Source organism: Papaver somniferum, chromosome 10, assembly GCF_003573695.1.
Source record: "Papaver somniferum cultivar HN1 chromosome 10, ASM357369v1, whole genome shotgun sequence".
NCBI classification, from domain to species: Eukaryota; Viridiplantae; Streptophyta; class Magnoliopsida; order Ranunculales; family Papaveraceae; genus Papaver; species Papaver somniferum.
In genome coordinates this window covers 24,776,847-24,798,801 of record NC_039367.1, presented here as the reverse complement: position 1 = coordinate 24,798,801, position 21,955 = coordinate 24,776,847, and the positions used below count along the sequence as shown (strand labels likewise).

Sequence of the window (21,955 nt, the reverse complement as noted above, 5' to 3'; positions counted from 1 at the left end):
ACCATCACTCGAAGATGGTTGGACGTGCCGCCATTTTAAGACGCTTAATCCGCGACTTGTTCAATCAAGCATTAAAACAACGATGCTTCATACATATCGATTGTTTTGATCTGCTTGTTTAAAAGCGATGCACTAGATGCATCGAGCATGCACGATATTTCAGGAATATCAATTCCATAAATAATTTAGTTATTTAACCTGATAGCATCGTATGTTATTTCTTGTGGCGGTTCCCACGGCTCGACCCACTTATTCGAGACATCAAACATGTCACAAACTGGGGGATACTTACTAGGGTATTGGTCTGGCGGTTTACAGCGTGCGGCGTGCAACACGCCCATTACGAGAACGTGTCAGGAGGCATGGACGGTTAATAATGATGAGGGAAGTGGGCAAAGGCATGATCGTGTGAGAATCACCTACATGACCCCACTACTCCATCACTCAACTTCCTCCACTTCCTACGAGGTGAGGATTGCTCTCAAATGACTTGTATAAATAGGTTCTTCGACATATTTCCAAATAACACAGAAAACCAAGTGTTGTATCACAGTATCCAGAAAACACCCAGAACTGATAGCTTACATTGTGCAAGCCAGTTCAACATTCTGATACAAGTCATAAACACCCAACACCTTCACAATCTCAGCACCTTCTTCGCTTCCCTCCTAAAGATCAACCATTTTCCTTCACCTTGTGACCGAATTGAATCTGGAACGACCATTTCTTGGTTTAGGCCAGAGTCTTACAAATTGATTTCTCAAACCTAAAATCATTCTCATGTAGTGTATTTGTTTAGGGTTTGAACTCATTTCTCATCAACACACCCTAAATTACCAAAAACAGCAGAATCAGTTTTTACCGCAAAACAGCGATGTTTTCGTAGTATGGCTTCAATCTATGGCCGTTGACTGTAAAAGTAGTCCCATATCCAAGACTAGTGATATCAACTGCACCATGAGAATAAACATTAGTAACAACATATGGTCCAATCCATCTGGACCTTAGCTTACCAGGAAATATCTTAAGACGAGAATGAAATAAAAGAACTTTCTGTCCCACAACAAAAATCTTCCGAGAAATCATCTTGTCATGGAAAAGCTTAGTCTTCTCCTTGTATATACGAGAACTCTCGTAAGCATCATTACATATCTCCTCTAGCTCATTAATTTTTAGTTTCCTATGTTTTCCCGCTTTTTCATACTCCATGTTGCACATCTTTACCGCCCATAAAGCCTTATGCTCAAGTTCAACTGGGAGATGACAATCTTTGCCATAAGACAACTGATATGGAGACATACCAATCGGTGTCTTGTATGTTGTTCTATACTCCCAAAGTACATCGTTGAGTCTACAACTCCAATCCTTCCATGTAGTGTTAACGGTTTTATCAAGGATGGACTTAATCTCACGATTTGAAATTTCAGCTTGCCCATTAGTTTGTGGGTGATACGGCGTACCAATCTGGCGTGTAATATTGTACTTCTTGAGGAAAGCATGGAAGGATTTCTTAAAGTGCCAGCCTCCATCACTGATAACCACTCTTGGTGTACCATGTCTAGAGAAAATATATTCCTTCACAAACTCACAAACAACTTGAGAATCATTAGTAGGGGTGGCTTTAGCTTCCACCCATTTAGAAACATAATCCACAACAAGATGGATATAAAATTTTCCATTTGAATTAACAAAAGGACCCATAAAATCAATGCCCCACACATTAAAAATCTCGACAGTGAGAATAGGATTGAGTGGCGTTTGATTTTGAGCACCTAGATTGCCCGTTCGTTGATATCTATCACAAGATTTTCAAAAAGCATATGCATCCTCAAATAGGGTATGCCAATAAAATCCACTCTCAAGGACTTTGAGAGCGGCATGTTTTCACCAAAGTGACCACCACAAGCATAAGAATGACAAAAAGATAGAATTGATTGGAATTCAGAGTTTGGTACGCACCTGCGGATAATTTGATCAGCACCATATTTCCACAAGTAGGGCTCATCCCACACATACTGCTTGGATATTTTCTTAAGCTTTAGATTTTGAAAAGTAGACATTGTACTAGGTACTTGCCTTGTAACCAAATAGTTCACTATATCAGCGTACCAAGGTGTTGATTCTTCAATCGAGAAAAGTTGTTCGTCTGGAAAACGATCTTGTAAGGGAAGTTCTTCTTCAGAAACAACAAGTCTACTAAGATGATCAACAATTGTATTGTCAACACCTTTCTTATCTCTGATTTCCATATTGAATTCTTGTAGCAAAAGAATCCAACGTATGAGTCTTGGCTTGGCCTCCTTCTTTTTTTAATAGGCACCGTAGTTCTGCATGATCAGAATACACAATCACATTGTTACCCACCAAATAAGCTCTGAATTTTTCCAATGCAAATATTATATCCAACAACTCTTTCTCAGTAGTAGAATAGTTGACTTGAGCATCGTTTAGGGTCCTTGATGCATAATAAATCACATGTGACCTCTTGTCTACTTTTTGACCCAAAACAGCTCTGACTGCATAATCACTTGTATCACACATTAACTCGAATGGCAAACTCCAGTCAGGTGACTTAATAATTGGTGCAATTGTCAACAATTCTTTCAATTTATTAAAGGCATTCTTGCGCTCCTGGTCGAAGTTCAAGGAAACCTCCTTTTGCAATAATTTGCACATCGGCATTGAGATTTTGGAGAAATCTTTGATAAACTCCTAAACAAACTTGCATTACCAAGAAACGAGCGAATTTCCCTCACTGAAGTGGGGTATTGTAAGTTCCTAATCAAGTCTATCTTTGCCTTGTCTACTTCGAGCCCTTGAGAGGACACAATGTGGCCAAGTACAATTCCATGGTTTACCATAAAGTGGCATTTCTCCCAATTTGAAACAAGATTAGTATCTACGCATCTTTTAAGCACAAGTTCAAGATTATTTAAACAAATATCAAATGAATCACCATAAACACTAAAGTCATCCATAAATACCCCAATGATGTTTTCCACGTAATCATAAAATATACTAACCATACATCTCTGAAAAGTGGAAGGCGCATTGCAAAGACCAAATGGCATTCTCCTATACGCAAATGTACCAAAAGGACAAGTAAAAGTAGTCTTCTCTTGATCCTCTGGTGCTATAAAAATCTGATTATACCCCGAATAACCATCGAAAAAGCAATAATGTGAATGTCCTGCTAACCTCTCTAACATCTGATCAATGAAAGGAAAAGGAAAGTGATCCTTGCGGGTAGCCGAATTGAGCTTTTTGTAGTCTATGCATACTCTCCATCCTGTTTGAACTCTTGTAGGAACGAGTTCATCATCCTGATTTCTAACAACAGTGACACCTGATTTCTTAGGCACCACTTGCACTGTACTAACCCATTTATTGTCAGAAATTGGGTAAATCACCCCCACACTTAGTAATTTGAGGATCTCTTTCTTCACGACCTCCATCATTGGGGGGTTAAGCCTACGCTGAGCATCACGTACCAGCTTGCTATCATCTTCCATAAGTATTATATGCATGCACATTGATGGACTAATACCTTTGATATTAGCAATTGTCCAACCAATGGCCCATTTGTGCTCTTTCAGAACCCTAAGGAGACGTTCTTCTTGTATTGTTGTGATATTGTTTTCAATAATGACTGGAAGCTCTTTCCCATCACCCAAGTAAGCATACTTTAAGTGATCAGGTAGAGGTTTCAGCTCTAATTTAGGTGACTGCACAACAGAAGGTGAAGGAACTTCATCGGTTACATGTAAAGAGATATATGAAATATTACCTGTTTTAAATTCTTGTGGTGCCGTTAAAGCACCACATGTCTCAACAAACTCCTTGGGAATATCAACGTCCAACTTAGGCATGCCAAGTACATCCAAATCAATGCTATTTTATAGCACAGATTCAAGTTCATCTTCGTTGATCAAATCAAATGTCTGTTGTGCCAACGAACCAATAACATCAACAGAAAAATGCGGAATGGATATCACTTGGATAATGCATAGCTTAAAAAATATTAAAGCGTATAACCTCTTTGTCAAACTCCATAGTGAGTGTCCCAGTATCACAATCAATCTTCGTCTTTGCAGTCTACATAAATGGTCTCTCAAGAAGTAATGAAGTAGACGAACAATTGTCCCCATTATGCATATGCACAACAAAGAAATCAACCGGAAAGATTAGTTCATTTACTTGCACCAACACATCTTCCACAAGTCCCTTAGGATATATGTTAGACTTATTAGCTAAATGAATGATAATCCCTGTCTCTTTTAAAGGTCCAAGATTCAAAGAATCATAAACATCGACTGACATCACGCTTATGGAAGCTCCCAAATCCAGCAAAGCACGCTCGAACCGTTTGTCACCAATAGTAATTGGCGCTGTAAACCCACCAGGATCTTTACACTTTGCAGGCATCTTTTTTAGAAACATAGCTGAAGCACTTTCTCCCACCTGAGTGATCTCATTAGCAGTCAACCTCTCCTTCCTTGTGCATAAATCCTTTAGAACCTTGGCATACCTGGGTAACGTTCTGATGGCCTCAATAAATGGAATGTTGATGTGGACTTTGCTGAAGATATCCATAATCTCCTTGTATAGAGCTTGCTTATTTGACTTGGAAAATAGACTAGGAAAAGGAGGTGGCGTGGTAAAAGTAGAAACCGAATCCTTAGGTTGGCCGGTTGAAGTTGGCTTTTCCTTTGGAACGGTTTCTACCTCTACTTCCTTTTCTAAATCCTCACGAACCCTTTCTTGTTGCTTTGGCTCTTCTGTTTGCTTCCCACTCCTCAAAAGAACTGCATTTACATTATCCTTTGGATTCACAAAAGTTTGTGATGGCAACTTTGTCGACTTCTGTGCCTTTATTTCATTCATGTTTGTAGCCAACTGTCCAATTTGAAGTTACAAGTCCTTTATAGCCATATCTTGTTTCTGCAGGATTGTACCTTGACGCTGAGCATTTGCATCTTGCTTTTGCATCATAACTTTCATCATCTCCTCTAAACTAGAATTTTGAGTCTGCTGTTGAGGCTGAGGTGGAGGTTGTGGTCGGATTTGTGGTTGTTGAAAACCACTTTATCGCCCATCGGGATTAGGAGCTGAAGCTTGCGGATTTGCATAACTGAAATTTGGGTGATCCTTCCAACCTGGATTATAAGTATTAGAGTAGGGATCATACATTGGCCTATGATTAGGAAACACATCATTCACCTATTCAGACTCTTCTTCATAAGTAGGAATAATCACTGCTGCCATTCGTTGTACTACCTTCTCTATGTTGTTCAGCCGTTGCTCTGACTGTGCAGACTCTCCCATCTCGCTAACTCTCCTGACATTAGAGTTGTTTCTGGTGTAGAATTGTTGAGCATTGGAAACCATACTCTCAATCAAACTGGTTGCCTGCGAGATTGTCTTCTCAGTAAGTGAACCACCGGCAGCTGCATCAATCAAATTCCTTTGTTCTGGATGTAAACCTTTGTAGAAGTATTGAATGATAAGTATTGAGGATATATTATGGTGTGGGAAGCTTCCCAACAACTTATTATACCTCTCCCAATATTCATATAGAGACTCCCCGGACATCATTAGAATGCCACTAATCTCTTTACGAACAGATGTCTCTTTGGAAGCAGGAAAATATTTCTCCAGAAATAGCCTTTTCATCTCAGTCCATGGTGTAACACTCTCTGGAGGAAGAAAATACAACCATTCTTCTGCTAAGTCTGTCAATGATATCGGGAAGGCTTGTAGCATAGCCATATTTCTGTCTGTGGTTGCATGCCTCAGACTTGTCATTGTGTTCTGGAACTGTTGAAGGTTTCGATTTGGATTTTCACCTGGATTTCCCTTGAACTTTGGTATATGATGAAGTAGATTCGACTTCAGCTCCACTGGGTTAGTGATTGTAATGCACAGTGGTTGCGAATCTAAGCATGGAGATGTCAACTCTCCTAACTTCCTCTCTGAGGTAGAGGTGGTAGAGGATCTCTCTCGTCGTTTATATTAACCATCTTTTCTGTAAAAGGTTCTTGTTGCAATTTTGGAAGTGCTTGTAGTACCGTCCCCTTACGAGTTTGAATTCCGCACCTGAGGTAGTCCCAATCCTTCGATGCCAGAGATTGAGTACCTAAAACAAAAACAAAAAAAACTAGACAGAAAAGTTAAAAACTAAAAAGAAACAACAAAAAGAAAACAAAAAGAAACAATTAAAGCGACCGACTGCTCCCCGGCAGCGGTGCCAAAATTTTATGTGTGTCGTAGGTGCACAAATTAATTCACTTATCTTCTACTTTACTAATGAATAATATAGCAGTACACAAGGTTCGTTCCCATGAAGAGCAGGGAGTTTTAGTTTGTCAAAAATGTCACAAAGGGGGATTGTTTTGGATTTTGAAACGAAATAATTAATAAAGCAATGCAAATTAATTAAGTTGCAAGCAATGGAGAGAAATATGATCAGGGAATCCTTCTTCGTTACTAAACCGTCATCAAGTTATTATATTCATCCATTAATACAATTAATCACAGATTATTACCAACCGTGGAATAACAGCTAGCTTAGTGGTATCCCCTAAATTCCTTATATCACTGAGTACGGAAGCTCTCCAATACTAGATTTTATTCGTCTAAACCACCTAGTAGTAGCTCACTCAAGGTGTAATTTTTCTGAATGCTTTATCTTTTGTGAATTATAGATTGATCCTAGTAGTTAGACTCTTAGCTGAAGGTACACTTTCTAGTGTGGTTTATACACACAATCACTATACAAAATCCCTCTGGAAGGTCTTGTGTTCTCTACTTTTGTATGATTTATTCAATTATTACTTATCTCTTAACTCAATACTAGCATTTGATTGAATCAACAAATTAATTCAGTTGGCCACCTAAACAATCTATAAATCAATCATAAATATTCTAATTAGTAAAAACAATCAATAATCATGTGAAGAACTTCAAAATAGATTTATATAATAACTCAAATCATGTCTAGAACTTAGAATTCATCCCCAATAACTAAGAAGTTTATCTACTCATGGGATTAACAAAACCCATGACTTTCATATGATAAAATAGAAAAGAAATAGTTACGGTGATGAATCGCTCAGAAACCCTAGCTTTTCTTCTCTTGAGTTCTCCTCTCCAATGGCTTGATAAAAGATTAAAAGATTTTTTAGAAGTTATAGAAACATCTCTTTTATAGGTCAACGCTTGCGACGACAACGCTTACAGTTTTGGAATAAGTAGAGTAGAAATCAAGACTTATAGTTTTGGAAACTAAAATTGACAAACAAGGTTGAGATGACAATGCTTGCGAGTTTGACCCAGTAGTGCTTCAACAAGTATAATAAAGATAGATTTATTATACTATAAATGCAAGTCTTCAACTTGCAAATTCTCAGGTGATTATTGCATTAAAATCTATCACCTCTTTACTTTACTTGACCTCTGAACCCATTCATGTCGAATGTTAACTATGCATTTAGTACACTAGAATTGCAAGTCTTCAACGAGTTTTTTTGTTTCTAATAAAAAGCGTTAATTTTATTAAAAGGAAAAAGAGAAGCCAGATACAAGAAAAGCCTGTACCCAAGGAACCAGACCACAACCAAAGCCCGCGGACTCTAATCGTAATCCATTATATTTTCCAAATTGGTGATCAAATCTCTGACAAAGATACCTCTAAACCAACTGGATAATGACACATTAAAATATAAGCCGTTTAACTTCATTGAAGAAAGTTTCTTTCGCATGACCTCTTCTTTTTTCTATCACCATAGTTGCCTACATGGTTGCAAAGGGAACTAATCTCCAGACTTTTCTTCCTAATTTTTTCTTTTGATTTGCTTGCCATATTTTAAGTTGATTTCGAACTGAAGTTTTGTGAGACCAGTGAGATCATATACTACTTGAAGTGAAACAATCCCATATTTCCTTAGAGAAACTGCAGTGGAGAAGGAGATAGTGCATTATTTCCTCGTTGTTGTTGCAGAATCTGTATTGTGTATCTATGGTCACTCTTCTTTTGAGAATACTATCCACAGTAGGAATTGCGTTCTACATTGAAAACCATGTAAAAGAGATGCACCTTTGTGAGGATTTTTTTCTTACAGGAAGAGCTGAAATTGTTGGCATAAAAGTCTGCAGAGTGCTTCATGAACCAAGAAGCTTCATTTGTTGTGTACACAGTGTTTGTGATGCAAGTAATTGTCTCATCTCCACTTCCAAAAGTTGGGGGATTTCCAATTAAGGATAAAAGGTTAGTTAAATTTTTTTTCCTTCGTAATATGGTTGATGTTTCAGCCGCACTGCTTTGTTGAATGAGCTCTGCTACTTTTGCTTCTAAAATTTTAAAACGACTTCTAGAATCAAAAAAGTTAACTTTTTGTGAAGCAAAATATGTTTGCTTCTGACTTCTACTTCTGGAAAATCATAAGTCAGAAGCAAATTTGTATCTGAATGCGTTATTAAATTAGGTCTTCTTCCTTTCCAAACAAAAAAACAAACCCTCTTACATCGCCGATTTGATTCATTCGACTGAATCACTAAAACAACTTTTTTATTTTAAATGAAAATTTAAGGCATAACTTGCTTCTGTGAATAAGAAGAACATAATCATAATTCACAACAAAATAGTTATTATTTATCAATTTCTTTAATCTGTTTAAGGTTGAATTTGCTGATACGGGGATAAATAAACTCTGGATTTAAAGTTACCAAAAAGAAAAATCATCCTTCTATATCAATCTATTTTTTTCTTTGTTGAATTTGGCCATGAACATCATCAACTTATTGCATTTTTCTTTTACCAAATGATCAGTTACTAGAGAATCTTCAAAGAAAAAAGAGAAAAAAATTACTATTATCTAAGTGTTATGGTTCGGAAGAAAAGCTATGTACAAAACTACAAATTTTAGGTTGAGGTTGTAGTTTACCAATCAAGAAGACAACCATGCTGTAACTTATACTGTATTCATCTTTTGTTTCGTAAAACAATCTTCTGTTTGGTAGTTTCACCTCAATAAGTTAGCAGACAGTCTAACGACGTGAGATAGTCAGATATAAAGAAAAAACACGTGGAGTTTTATTAGTGACCGGGGAATAGGGAATTTTCGGCATAGAGGATCCGTACCCGTTTCTCAATTTGGAAATGCATATTTCTTGCAATGTTTTGTATCTTATTATGGTGCTTTTGTCCAAACTTATTTTTAATCGAGTAATGGCCTGATAAATAAGTTGTCATTCTCCGGAAAATGAGCCGCAATTTTAGAATTTATTTTTGGAAAATGAACAAAAATTTATGAAAATTAACTTTTTAAAAGAAAAATATACAGTATATACTTTGTGTGCACCTATTGTATAATGTGTTCAGAATTATTTTGAATCCAAAATTTGATAATTCTGGGTTAATGTTTAACAACTAGGTTATTTTAAGGTCTGCTTTACCTTTGTTTGTGCACATAAACGATGACTTTGAGATAATTTTGGAAAAAGATGATATCATCTCGCATTTTTCTTAACTCAAATTTGGGGGTTAGGATAATCTTTTCCGAAACGGACAAAAAAACATATTGACTTTTTGTGTGCGTGATTAATATCATGTTATTAAATTGACTATTATACGTGCTCATTATCTCTCCCATTTTATCTACTAACACGATGTCGTTTGACTTTAATATTATGATGAAATTACGAAGATGAAGTTTTGAATTCGAGCAAGTAGTTTATTAATATCGAAAGATAAATTGAAGTACTGGAGTTTACAAACTAATGTTGTTAAACTTTCTGCATCTAATATTTTGGTGTTTACATATTAACCTTCAAAAGGAGAGGGTACCAAGTACACCATTAATTTTTTTCGTTCGGAAACCTGTATGGACAACGTTAGCAGCCTTACACTCATTTAGATGAGAAGACTGAATTTTTTACCACCTCTCAAGAACAATCTTCGAATTATCAATTAAGAATAGTTTTCAGATATCTATCTTGAGGAATCACAAAGTTATGATGATGAAACCCTTTGTCTTGCTTTTGATGATGATCCAACTCGCGCAACGATTTTTCCTCTCAAAACTAAGTTTTCTTTTTTGATCCTTTTCTTGAAAGAAAGTCTTCACCTTCGGTTGATTTTCGTAAACACTTCATTTTTATTTTAATATTTTTTTGTTAATTTTCATTAATTTTTTTTAGGCTCATGAACTTTTTTTGCGTGTGCAAATTGTCTGCTTCAAATTTAACCTCTGCCCATTGTGGTAAACTATTCGTCTTTTTTTACAATGTTTTTAGTTTTCATTACTTATATGTTGTTTGATTTTGAGATCATAATTTTTTTTGTTGTGTGTGCAGCAAAATGGATAATCGAACATCAGACGAGGAATCTCCATGACTCTCTTCTATAGTAGTGATGTGATTTGTAGATAGTGGTAAAAGTGGTTCGATTCTCAGACTTGTGAAGGATATTAATTAGACTTAAATCCTAATATTAAAATAGAAAATTCACTAAAAATTATAGAAAACTCAATCAAAGATGATATCGATACTAAAAGAAACACTGAGGCTAAGATTCCACTATTTTCCAAGTTCAAAGTGATTAAACCAATAGTTATATTTATGCAATTTTCTTGTTTAATTTGATTCTAAAATATTGCAACAAGTAGATTTTCAAAAGTAATAATTGTAAATACCAAGTATGAAGCATCAAAAGTCTTAAAACTAAGCATACTCCAGCAAAATAGATCACAATCACTCAAATAAAAATCATATTCAATAATATTTCAAGGCAAATAATCATAAAATTATTGCAAATAAAAAGATAAAATAGAATATACCACTTTTTGTTGGAAAACTAGCTTCATCTATCGCCTCAACAATGGGGTTTAGCTCCTCATATTAATCATGATCTCAAAATATGTGTTTGTTGCTCAAAAGATGATTAAAAGAGTGAAAAGCAATAACACAGACTGTTTGCAACAGTGTACTGGTGTTGCAAAACAGCTGTTACAATGAAACTATTACAGAAAACTGTTGCTTTGTCGCTGATTTTAAGACCCTAGAATAAGACTTCCCTGAACAGCTTAATGTTGTTCATCTGTTAAACATCGACACTTTTCTGCGACTGTCTACCGAGGGTCAATGTTCTTCGCGTTCTTCTTCCTCAACAGCAGCAGCAGCAGAAACAGAGTTTGGTAAAGCTCTGATTTCTTCTTCTCTGGCTCTCCTTAGGTTCCCAAATCTTTGGGAAGGTTTACAGCGTTTTAATCATTCTAAAATTCCCTAAAACAGGTCACACACATGACTTTCCATATTTTCTTGTTGTGAGAAAAATCCTTCGTTTGAGCCCATTCTAATCGATTTAAACACCCATATCAGATTCCTAGACCCATAAGGAGTCTATCCTATGAAAATCAGAGGTTTAATCGATCTCAAACTCCTTCAAATCACGATTGCCAAAACTGCTCTTTAACTGCATTTTTTTTCCCGCCAAAATCCTTTTTTTTTTAATGTTGAAGATCGTTGACCCTTATCCAGACTAGGGATGCGATTAGCAACTGTCTGGAAATGGGATGCCCCTTAGTAATTAGGTTACCCCTTATCCAAAGTGAGAGTCCGAATAACAAATGTCCTCCGGGTGCTTTCCGACAACTTTTCGAGCCAATTTTTTCCAAAAATGTTAATTAGCCAACAATACCTACAAATAAATAAAACACCATAATAAGTACAAAAATGAGCCCTAACAATATATAGAATCGAGACAAATCGGACACAAAAATGTGTCTATCGAATACCCCCAAACCTATTATTTGCTAGTCCTCAGGCAAAAATAAAATAGAAATAAAATCCTAACTCACTGTTGCAGGCATCGTCGATTGCATTTAGCGTATGCAATAAGCCTTTAAACCCCTAGGTGTCCCTAGTGGCGGAGTGTTGTCTCCGGAGGGCTTACCAGAGTTATACCCACAAAACCTTTTTACTCCAGACCCTAGCTATCTACACAGAACCTTGGAAGGCACTAAAGAATTTCCTTGGTTGGCATACTTATTGACTACAAGAGGAAGTACCCTGATGCGAAATTCCAATTGTTGTACACGAGTTTGCACTCAAGCATATTAAAATTCATATGAAGTGACAAAGCTCTACTCAGATAGTCGCACTATGGACATCAATATCCGGAGTCAAAACTAATCACATGGATAGATCAAGAAGATGGATATAGAAAAACATAGATGGTTTTGATGTTTACTAGGTGAACGGTGTTTCTCATATCTGTCTGAAGGCCTCCGCCAAAATGAACCTATCCTAATGGATTGAGATACTAGTCTGACTAATATCAACACACTGGCATATACAAGGGAACTAGTGATTGATAATCCTAACTCTAGGTCAACACAACTGGCATATACAAGGGTTCCAGTGGTCGACTTTATTGAATTTATTCCAGTTGGTCTGATGGTCTCTTCTTTTTTCTTTTTTTTTCTTTTTTTTTTGGTATCTCAATGACTCTAATTCACCCTAGATTGGTAACAACTTGAATCATGAGCCCTACCTAATCACTTAGAGAAACATAGTTTAAAAACAAAACAAAATAAAAACAGAAGTGAAAAGGACTCAACGAGATATGGTGAAACTATCATGTTATTTCTAACACCTGAGATCTGTGCTTTTATGAATAGACTCTTTAGATGTTGCCATCTAGTCAGATTGGTTCCTCAACTCCTACAACCAAAATGCTTCCATCCACTTAGATTGGTTAGTGCCATCCTTAATAGGGATAAATTTCTAGGATTTTGAGTTTAATTATTGCAACGAAAAGGTAACAAAAAGTTCTACCCCACCCCCAAACTTAAATCTAACATTGTCCTCAATGTTTCTAATCAAATAATAGTACCAAAAATATAAGTAACATGAGGAAATAGTAAAGAGAGAAGTCGGAAAGATATTACATGGGTGAAGTGTAACCAAAAACCTACAAAAATATTATATAACATACAAAATCGCCTCAATGGTCAATCAAGGTAAACAGGGTCCTCCAGAGGGACCTCCTCAACGTCACCTGTAGGAAAAGGCTCTAAAAAGGGCTTCAATCTCTGACCGTTAACCTTCGAAGAACTACTACCATCTGGTGTCTCAATCTCAACAGCGCCATGAGAAAAAACAGTACGGACCATAAAAGGACCGGTCCACCGAGAGCGCAACTTCCCAGGGAATAGATGCAAACGAGTGTCATACAGAAGAACTTTTTGACCTGGAGAAAATGACTTTCGTAAAATATTCCTATCATGCACAAGTTTCATTTTGTTCTTATACTCCTTAGCACTATCGTATGCATCTCTACGAATCTCGTCCAACTCATTGAGCTGGAGCTTTCTTTGAGCTCCTTCCTTGTAAAGTGAAAAGTTTAAGTTCTTAATAGCCCAATAGGCTCGATGCTCTAACTCAACAGGAAGGTGACATGCCTTCCCAAACACTAAACGATAAGGTGATATTCCAATGGGTGTCTTAAACGCAGTACGGTAAGCCCATAAGGCATCAGTAAGCCTCGACGACCAGTCTTTCCTATTTGGATTAACTGTTTTCTCTAGAATACGTTTAATTTCCCTATTGGAAACCTCTACCTGACCACTAGTCTAAGGGTGATATGGGGTTGCTACTTTATGGGTAATACCGTATTGTTTCATTAAAAGAGAAAACAGTATATTACAAAAGTGTGAACCTCCATCACTAATTATAGCTCGCGGCGTACCAAAACGTGTAAGTATGTTCTCTTTCAAAAACTGGACTACGACCATGTGGTCATTCGTTCTACACGGAACCGCCTCAACCCACTTAGACACATAGTCTACAACGACAAGTATGTAAATATAACCAAACGAAATAGGAAATGGACCCATAAAATCAATGCCCCACACATCAAAGACCTCAATCACTAAAATAGGGTTCAGAGGCATCATATTTCTACGGGAAATGGTTCCTAACTTATGGAAACGCTCACAAGAAACACAATGACTATGGGAATCTTTAAACAACTAAGGCCAGTAAAATTCACACTGCAAAATCTTAGCAGCAGTCTTCTTAGCACTAAAATGACCCCCACATGCATGTTCATGACAAAAGGAGATAATACTAGACTGGTCACTCTCAGATACACATCTCCTAATAATCTGGTCCGGACAATACTTAAATAGATAAGGATCGTCCCAAAAGAAATGCTTAACCTCGGCTAAAAACCTAGAACGATCTTGCTTACCCCAATGTTGAGGGGTTCGACCAGTAACAAGGTAATTTACTATATTTGCATACCAAGGTGATTGGGAAACAGAGAACAGTTGTTCATCAGGAAAACTATCCCTTATAGGAAGGGAATCACTAGGGGAACTAAAAACTAGCCTAGACAAGTGATCTGCTACTACATTTTCTGCACCCTTTTTGTCTCTAATGTCCGGGGAAAATTCCTGTAACAATAGGATCCATCTAATCAATCTAGGTTTGGTATCCTTCTTAGATAAAAGGTATTTCAAAGCAGCATGATCTGTATAGATTATGATCTTAGAACCTAATAGGTAAGACCTAAACCTATCCAAGGCAAACACGATGGATAAAAGTTCCTTCTCGGTAGTTGTGTAGTTCATTTGGGAATCATTCAGAGTTTTTCTAGCATAATAAATCACATGAAGTAATTTTTTTTCTCGTTGTCCTAAAACGACGCCTATAGCACAATCTGAAGAATCACACATAATCTCAAAGGGTAGGTTCCAGTTAGGTGCCTGGACTATCGGGGAAGTAGTGAGTAAAGTTTTAAGATTCTCAAAATCCTCTAAACAAGCATCATCAAAGATAAACTTAACATCTTTTGCAAGCAAATGGCAAAGAGGTCTAGAAATCAAGCTAAAATCCTTAATGAATCGACGGTAAAAACCTGCATGCCCTAGGAATGACCTAATATCTTTTACGGTTTTTGGGACCTATAAAGTCTTAATAAGGTCAACTTTGGCTTTTTCTACCTATATACCCTTTGAATAGATGATGTGTCTAATACAATTCCTGATTTAACCATGAAATGGCATTTTTCCCAATTAAGCACTAAATTTTTTTCCTTACACCTAGTCAACACTAATGTCAAATGATGCAAGAACTCATCGAAAGATGAACCAAACACTGAAAAATCATCCATAAAGACCTCTAAGAACCGTTCTACACCATATCAGAAAATATGCTCATCATACAACGCTGAAAAGTTGCAGGGGCATTACATAGCCCGAAAGGCATGCGTCTATACGCAAAGGTACCAAAGGGACAGGTAAAAGTGGTTTTCTCTTGGTCTTCTGGGGCAATAACGATCTGATTATAACCGGAGTAGCCATCTAAGAAGCAATAGTGACTATGTCCAGCTAATCGCTCTAGCATTTGGTCGATAAAAGGAAGGGGAAAGTGATCCTTCCTTGTGACCTTGTTCAATTTCCTATAGTCAATACACACACGCCATCCCGTGGTCACTCGGGTTGGGATTAATTCATTATTATCATTCTGGACTACAGTGATACCTGATTTCTTGGGGACAACCTGAACAGGGCTGACCCACTTACTGTCTGAAATTGGGTAAATAATACCCGCATCTAACAACTTAAGCACCTCTTTTCGAACTACCCTCTTCATGTTAGGGTTCAGTCGACGTTGCATCTCCCTAGAAGGTTTGGAGTCTTCCTCTAAATGAATCTGATGCATACACACAGTAGGACTTATACCCTTAATGTCTGCTATAGTCCACCCTAAAGCTTCCTTATTGTCTTGAAGTACATTTACTAGCCTACTTTCCTGATCACTATCCAAATTGGAAGCTACAATCACAGGTAAAGTCTCAGATGGGCCTAAAAACACATACTTTAGAGTATCGGGTAGTGGTTTAAGGTCCAACTTTGGGGGCTCTTCTAAAGAAGGAATTAGGGTAGTCTCAGAAACTGGTAACGGTTCGAACCTAGCTTTCCATCTATCAGTGTCTAACACAGGGGTAGAATCTAATAGCATTCACCTATTCAATAGTGCTATCGTCGTCAAAATCTAAACCAAAATGGGATAAACAACTTTCTAATGGGTCTTCAGACAAGATGTTTGGTAATGACTCCTGAACTAAGGCTTCTATCATGTTCACCTCCTCAACACATGTGTCATCTAGCTCATGAGGTTGCTTACTGACATTAAAAATGTTCATCTCCATAGTCATATTACCAAAAGATAAACTCATCACACCATTTCGACAGTTAATGATCGCATTAGACGTAGCTAAAAATGGGCGACCTAAAATCACAGGTATCTGGTTCTCTGGGTCAGGGACAGGTTGGGTATCTAGGACCACGAAATCCACTGGATAAATAAACTTGTCGACCTCAATAAGAACATCCTCGATAACACCTCGAGGGATTTTAACAGACCTATCAGCTAACTGCAGTGTCATCTGAGTAGGTTTCATTTCACCAAGTCCTAGCTGTAAGTATACATGGAATGGCAGTAAGTTCACACTGGCTCCTAAGTCAAGTAAAGCTTTTTCTACCCGGAAGTTACCTATTGTGCAAGCAATGGTAGGAGAACCTGGGTCTTTGTACTTTGGAGTTGTGGTGTTCTGAATGATTGAACTTACGTGACTAGCTAAAAAGGCTTTCTTATGGACGCTAAGTTTTCGCTTTCGCGTACACATATCCTTAAGGAACTTGGCATAAGCAGGAATTTGCCTAATTGCATCTAATAAGGGAAGGTTTATGGTAACTTGCTTAAAAACCTCCACTATGTCATTAAAGTTCGATTCCTTCTTTGTTGGTACTAATAGCTGAGGAAATGGGGCTCTAGGCCTAAAATCAGACCTTTCAGGAACCGAATTCACATCATCAGAAACTTTATCAGTCTCTTCAGCTACTGGTCCTGAGAGGTGAGATCCTGAGGGGTGAACTACAGTATGTTCACTATCGGGCATGGTTACCTTATTGTCTACAACTCTACCACTTCTAAGGGTTCTAACAGCATTCAATTGATTCGATGGTTTTGCACCTAATTCATGAACTCCTCTAGGGTTGGGTTGTGTTTGACTAGGAAACTTACCTTTTTCTCTCAAAGAATCACTTATCAGACCAACCTGGGTTTTTAACTCGGAAATAGCCTGACTATTTTCTTGTCCTATCCTGTTACTAGCTTGTAGACTTGTTCTACGGATAACTGGAATTTTGCAGTTTGCTGAGTTAACAAGGCGAGAGATTCCTCTAAACTTAGGATTTTCTTATCTGACTGATTCTGAAACTGAGCTAGTCCTGAAGGATTCTTAGTATAGCCAAAACCTGGGGGAGCATTAGAATTACTAAACTGACCTTGACTTTGGCCCTTAGACCACGAAAGGTTCGGATGGTTTCTCCAACCAGGATTATAGGTTTCTGAATATGGGTCAATCTTTTGACGGTTATCAAATCTAGTGTTATTATAAAGAGCATTGGCCTGCTCTTCAATATTCTGGCCTTCCCAAAAAGGCTCCACTCTACCACTAGTCTGGCCCACTTCTAAGGCTTCTAACCTTTTTGCTATAGCAGCAATTTTGGCATCTGATTCATAGCCTCCTTCTACCCTATTAACGTTTCCTCTACTTAAAAGAATTGTTTTCTGGGGTGCCCTACTATTTTCCCATTGCTGGGTTTTTTCGGCGATTTCATTAAAAAATTCCATCGCCGCATCAACAGTTTTTTTCAAATCCACCAGTGCATAGAGACTCAACCATGGTCGTTGTGGAATAATCTAAACCCTCATAAAGGATCTGAACTAGCCTAACCTTTTCTAAACCATGATGAGGACACTGGGATAATAAATCATTGAACCTTTCCAAATACCTATATAAAGATTCTCCCTCTTGTTGTGAAAATGTGCATATTTGCGTCCTAATAGACGATGTTTTGTGCCTAGGGAAAAACTTATTGAAAAAGGCAGATGTAAGTTGTTCATATGTCTCAATTGACTCGGAGTCCAAACTATACAGCCACGACTTGGCCTTATCTTTCAGGGAAAATGGGAATAACCTAAGTTTCAAAGCATCATCATCTAAGCCTCTAATTCTTAGAGTACTACAAATTTCCTCAAAATCCCTAACATGGTAATAAGGGTTTTCATTTTCTTTCCCTAAAAAGATTGGGAGCATCTGTAAGGTCCCAGGTTTCAGTTCATAGGGTGCCTCCGTTTCAGCTAACTTAATACACGAAGGACGGGTAGTCCTAGTTGGATTCAACAAAGCTTTCAAAGTTGCCATTTCTGGCGCTATCGGAGCAACATGGATTCTCTCCTCAGTCAAAGAACGTTCAAAAACAGACTCTTCAAAAGCCGGACTTTCTAGATTAAGGTAATCGAGACGCTTCGAACTACTAGGTTTCTCTTTAACAAATCTACCTAGTGCGTCTCTTTTACGTTCAGGCATACAATAGAATTTTCTAAATTGGAAGGGTAAGCAAACACAGATCAAGGCCGACTCAACCAAATCAAACCTATTGATTTCTAGCAAACAAAAAGCATGATGGATCCACTTAGATTGTTTCTAGACCAGCTTCTAATGCTTCGAACGGGAATTCGTTACAATTTAAGCAAACCCCTCTGGAATCAATTCGAGTTAACGTAAGTTGAATAGAGGAGAGGGAAGCTCGGTGGAGCTTTGATACCCAAGGCCTCACTGGTATTACAAGGCGGCGCAGTCACGCATTCAACTTACAGAAACCGTCAAGAACTTAGAAGTATGCTTAAAAGAGTAACCAATATTTTTCGAATGACTTTCCTAGTTAAGCTCATTACCCTATCGGCCTCGTTCTAGTCAAAATTTTAGGCTTAGGTTCGCGTAGGTTACGTGTTCCTAAAACGGGCAAGAAGTGAACGGTGATGAAATCCGAACCCTTATCTTGTATGGCCAGGCCTTGCCCTTTACTAAAAAAATAAATGTCCGTATTCAGTCCTCAACATATATGCATACGAAGGAGTCCAGTAACTCGCTGACAGGGGATTCGCGAGTGTTTAGAATCTTACCTCCTGTTCCAGACGGGGGATGAATCGGTTGTAGTCGACTCGGGCCACTGACTCCGATGTCTAGTGTACGAACCCAAGGTGCAGAGACAATATCGTAATTGTCCTCCTTCTCTGCAAACAGTTTATATTTAAAGTACCCTTCCGTAGGGTAATAAAAAAAATAATGTCTCAAAGTCCAAAAGTCCAAAAAAATAAAGAAAAATTACAAAAATAATAAACCCTAATACAGTTTTTTTTAAAAAAAATAAAGAAACCCTAAACTAAAATTGTCTAAAAAATATATATAATAAAATTGTCTTCTTTTCTGTTCTTTTTGCTTTAATCTTTAGCTCCAAGTCTTTATGAAATCACCAAACTCCTTGGCTCAATTTTCTTTATGATCCAGAACCTGTAGACACAAGATAAACACCCAAAAACATAAAAAAGACAAAAATAATAAAAACAAAAAAAATAAATCTAAAACCCTAAAAACAAGTCCCGGGCAGCGGCGCCAAAAATTGATGTGATTTGTAGATAGTGGTAAAAGTGGTTCGATTATCAGACTTGTGAAGGATATTAATTAGACTTAAATCCTAATATTAAAATAGAAAACTCACTAAAAATTATAGCAAACTCAATCAAAGATGATATCAATACTAAAAGAAACACTAAGGCTAATATTCCACTATTTTCCAAGTTCAAAGTGATTAAACCAATACTTATTTTTTATGCAATTTTCTTATTTAATTTGATTCTAAAATATTGCAACAAGTAGATTTTCAAAAGTAATAATTGTAAATACCAAGTATGAAGCATAAAAGTCTTAAAACTAAGCATACTCCATAAAAATAGATCACAATCACTCAAATAAAAATCATATTCAATAATATTTCAAGGAAAATAATCATATAATTATTGCAAATAAAAAGATAAAATAGAATATACCACTTTTTGTTGGAAAAATAGCTTCCTATATCGCCTCAGCAATGGGGTTTAGCTACTCATATTAATCATGATCTCAAAATATGTGTTTGTTGCTCAAAAGATGATTAAAAGAGTGAAAAGTAATAACACAGACTGTTTGCAACAGTGTATTGGTGTTGCAAAACAGCTGTTACAATGGAACTGTTACAGAAAAATTGTTGCTTTGTCGCTGATTTTAAGACCCTAGAATAAGACTGCCCTGAACAGCTTAATGTTCTTCAGCTGTTAAACATCGACAATTTTCTGCGAATGTCTACCGAGGGTCAATGTTCTTCGCGTTCTTCTTCCTCAACAGCAGCAGCAGAAGCAGAAACAGAGTTTGGTAAAGCTCTGATTTCTTCTTCTATGGCTCTCCTTAGGTTCCCAAACTCTCGACACCTCTTCTATATGACCCAGGACATCTATTTATATCAAAAATACCGATTAAATCTCCCCCAAATCTTCCAAAATCTCTTTCTTTCTCTTCACGACCAAGTTGCGACAATTTCTTGTTTTAGGATTTCTACGCGTTTCTGAGCTTTCCTTTTTATTCTAAACTCTTCCTTAGATATATACAAATCTTTGGGAAGGTTTACAGCGTTTTAATCACTCTAAAATTCCCGAAAACAGGTCACACACTTGACTTTCCATATTTTCTTGTGGTGAGAAAAATCCGTCGTTTGAGCCCATTCTAATCGATTTAAACACCCATATCAGATACCTAGACCCATAAGGAGTCTATCCTATGAAAATCAGAGGTTTAATCGACCTCAAACTCCTTCAAATCACGATTTCCAAAACTGCTCTTTAACTGCATTTTTTTCCCCGCCAAAATCCTTTTTTTTTTTTGAATGTTGAAGATGGTTAACCCTTATCCAAAGTGAGATTCCTAATAGCAAATGTCCTCCGGGTGCTTTTCGACAACTTTTCGAGTCAATTTTTTCCAAAAATGTTTATTAGCCAAAAATACCTACAAATAAATAAAACATCATAATAAATACAAAAATGAGCCCTAACAATATTTAGAATCGAGACAAATCGGACACAAAAATGTGTCTATCAAGTAGTATTGAATTTTACTTTATAAATCCATGGCGTTGTAGTTGGGATTCAGAGAGACCATCCTACTTCCTCTGTGTAGAATCTGACAAGGTTGGAAACTAGTTATGTTCTTGCCTCTTCTTCATGCCAATTTTCTTTCTTATGATGAGATACTTTTTAATTTTTGAATGCGTTGCTTAATGGAGTAATTTTTATAGGATCAATACGAAGAAGTGGAAATAGTCACGAAAGGTGGAAACTACAGATGGCCATATTTTGAGGGAACATTCCCTTTCCATTTTTCAGAATTCTTCTAGTGGAAACAAGAAGAACAACTCTGCAAACCTTATCTTTCCTTTAATGGGATATGATCACTCTCCTGTTAATACAAACGATGGTTCTTCGTACATTGCAGGTGGTTTTGTATATATGTCTGATACTGATCCATGCTTATATGGCAAGTAAATTTCATTTTTCTCAACTCCTACTATTTGGCACAAACATGAATTAGGATTTTTGCTTATTTTTTTATTGTGCATGAAATTCCAGGTACTTGTTTATAGATTTATACGGGTTTTCTATATGGGTAGGGACGGAGAGCCCGGAAAACAGCGGGAGATTTACTACTGCTAAGGTTCCTTTTAGTTTTTCTCGTAACTCTCTAATTCAGTGCAATTTGGAAAAAGAAAAATCTCACCTTAATTCGGGTAATGTTTTCTCAATGAGAAAGGATAATAAGAAGGATACATATCTTTTCACAAGCAAGGGTGTACTCTGGATTGCTCCTTCATGTCGTTGTAACTACGTATGCTCGAAGGAAAATCTTACAACTTTACACAATCCACAACATGTACCTTTCACTCTATCAAGCTAGATTTCAACAGTTCACCGAAGAAGTTATTGATCTTCTTTAATTTGTTCATTTTTCTTGCTT

General features: G+C 37.0%; 1 pseudogene; it reads left to right on the top strand.

Annotated features, from left to right (window-relative positions):
- Positions 1 to 17,813: 17,813 nt before the first annotated feature.
- LOC113319767 lies at positions 17,814 to 17,913 on the top strand (annotated as a pseudogene).
- The last annotated feature ends 4,042 nt before the right edge of the window (positions 17,914 to 21,955 follow it).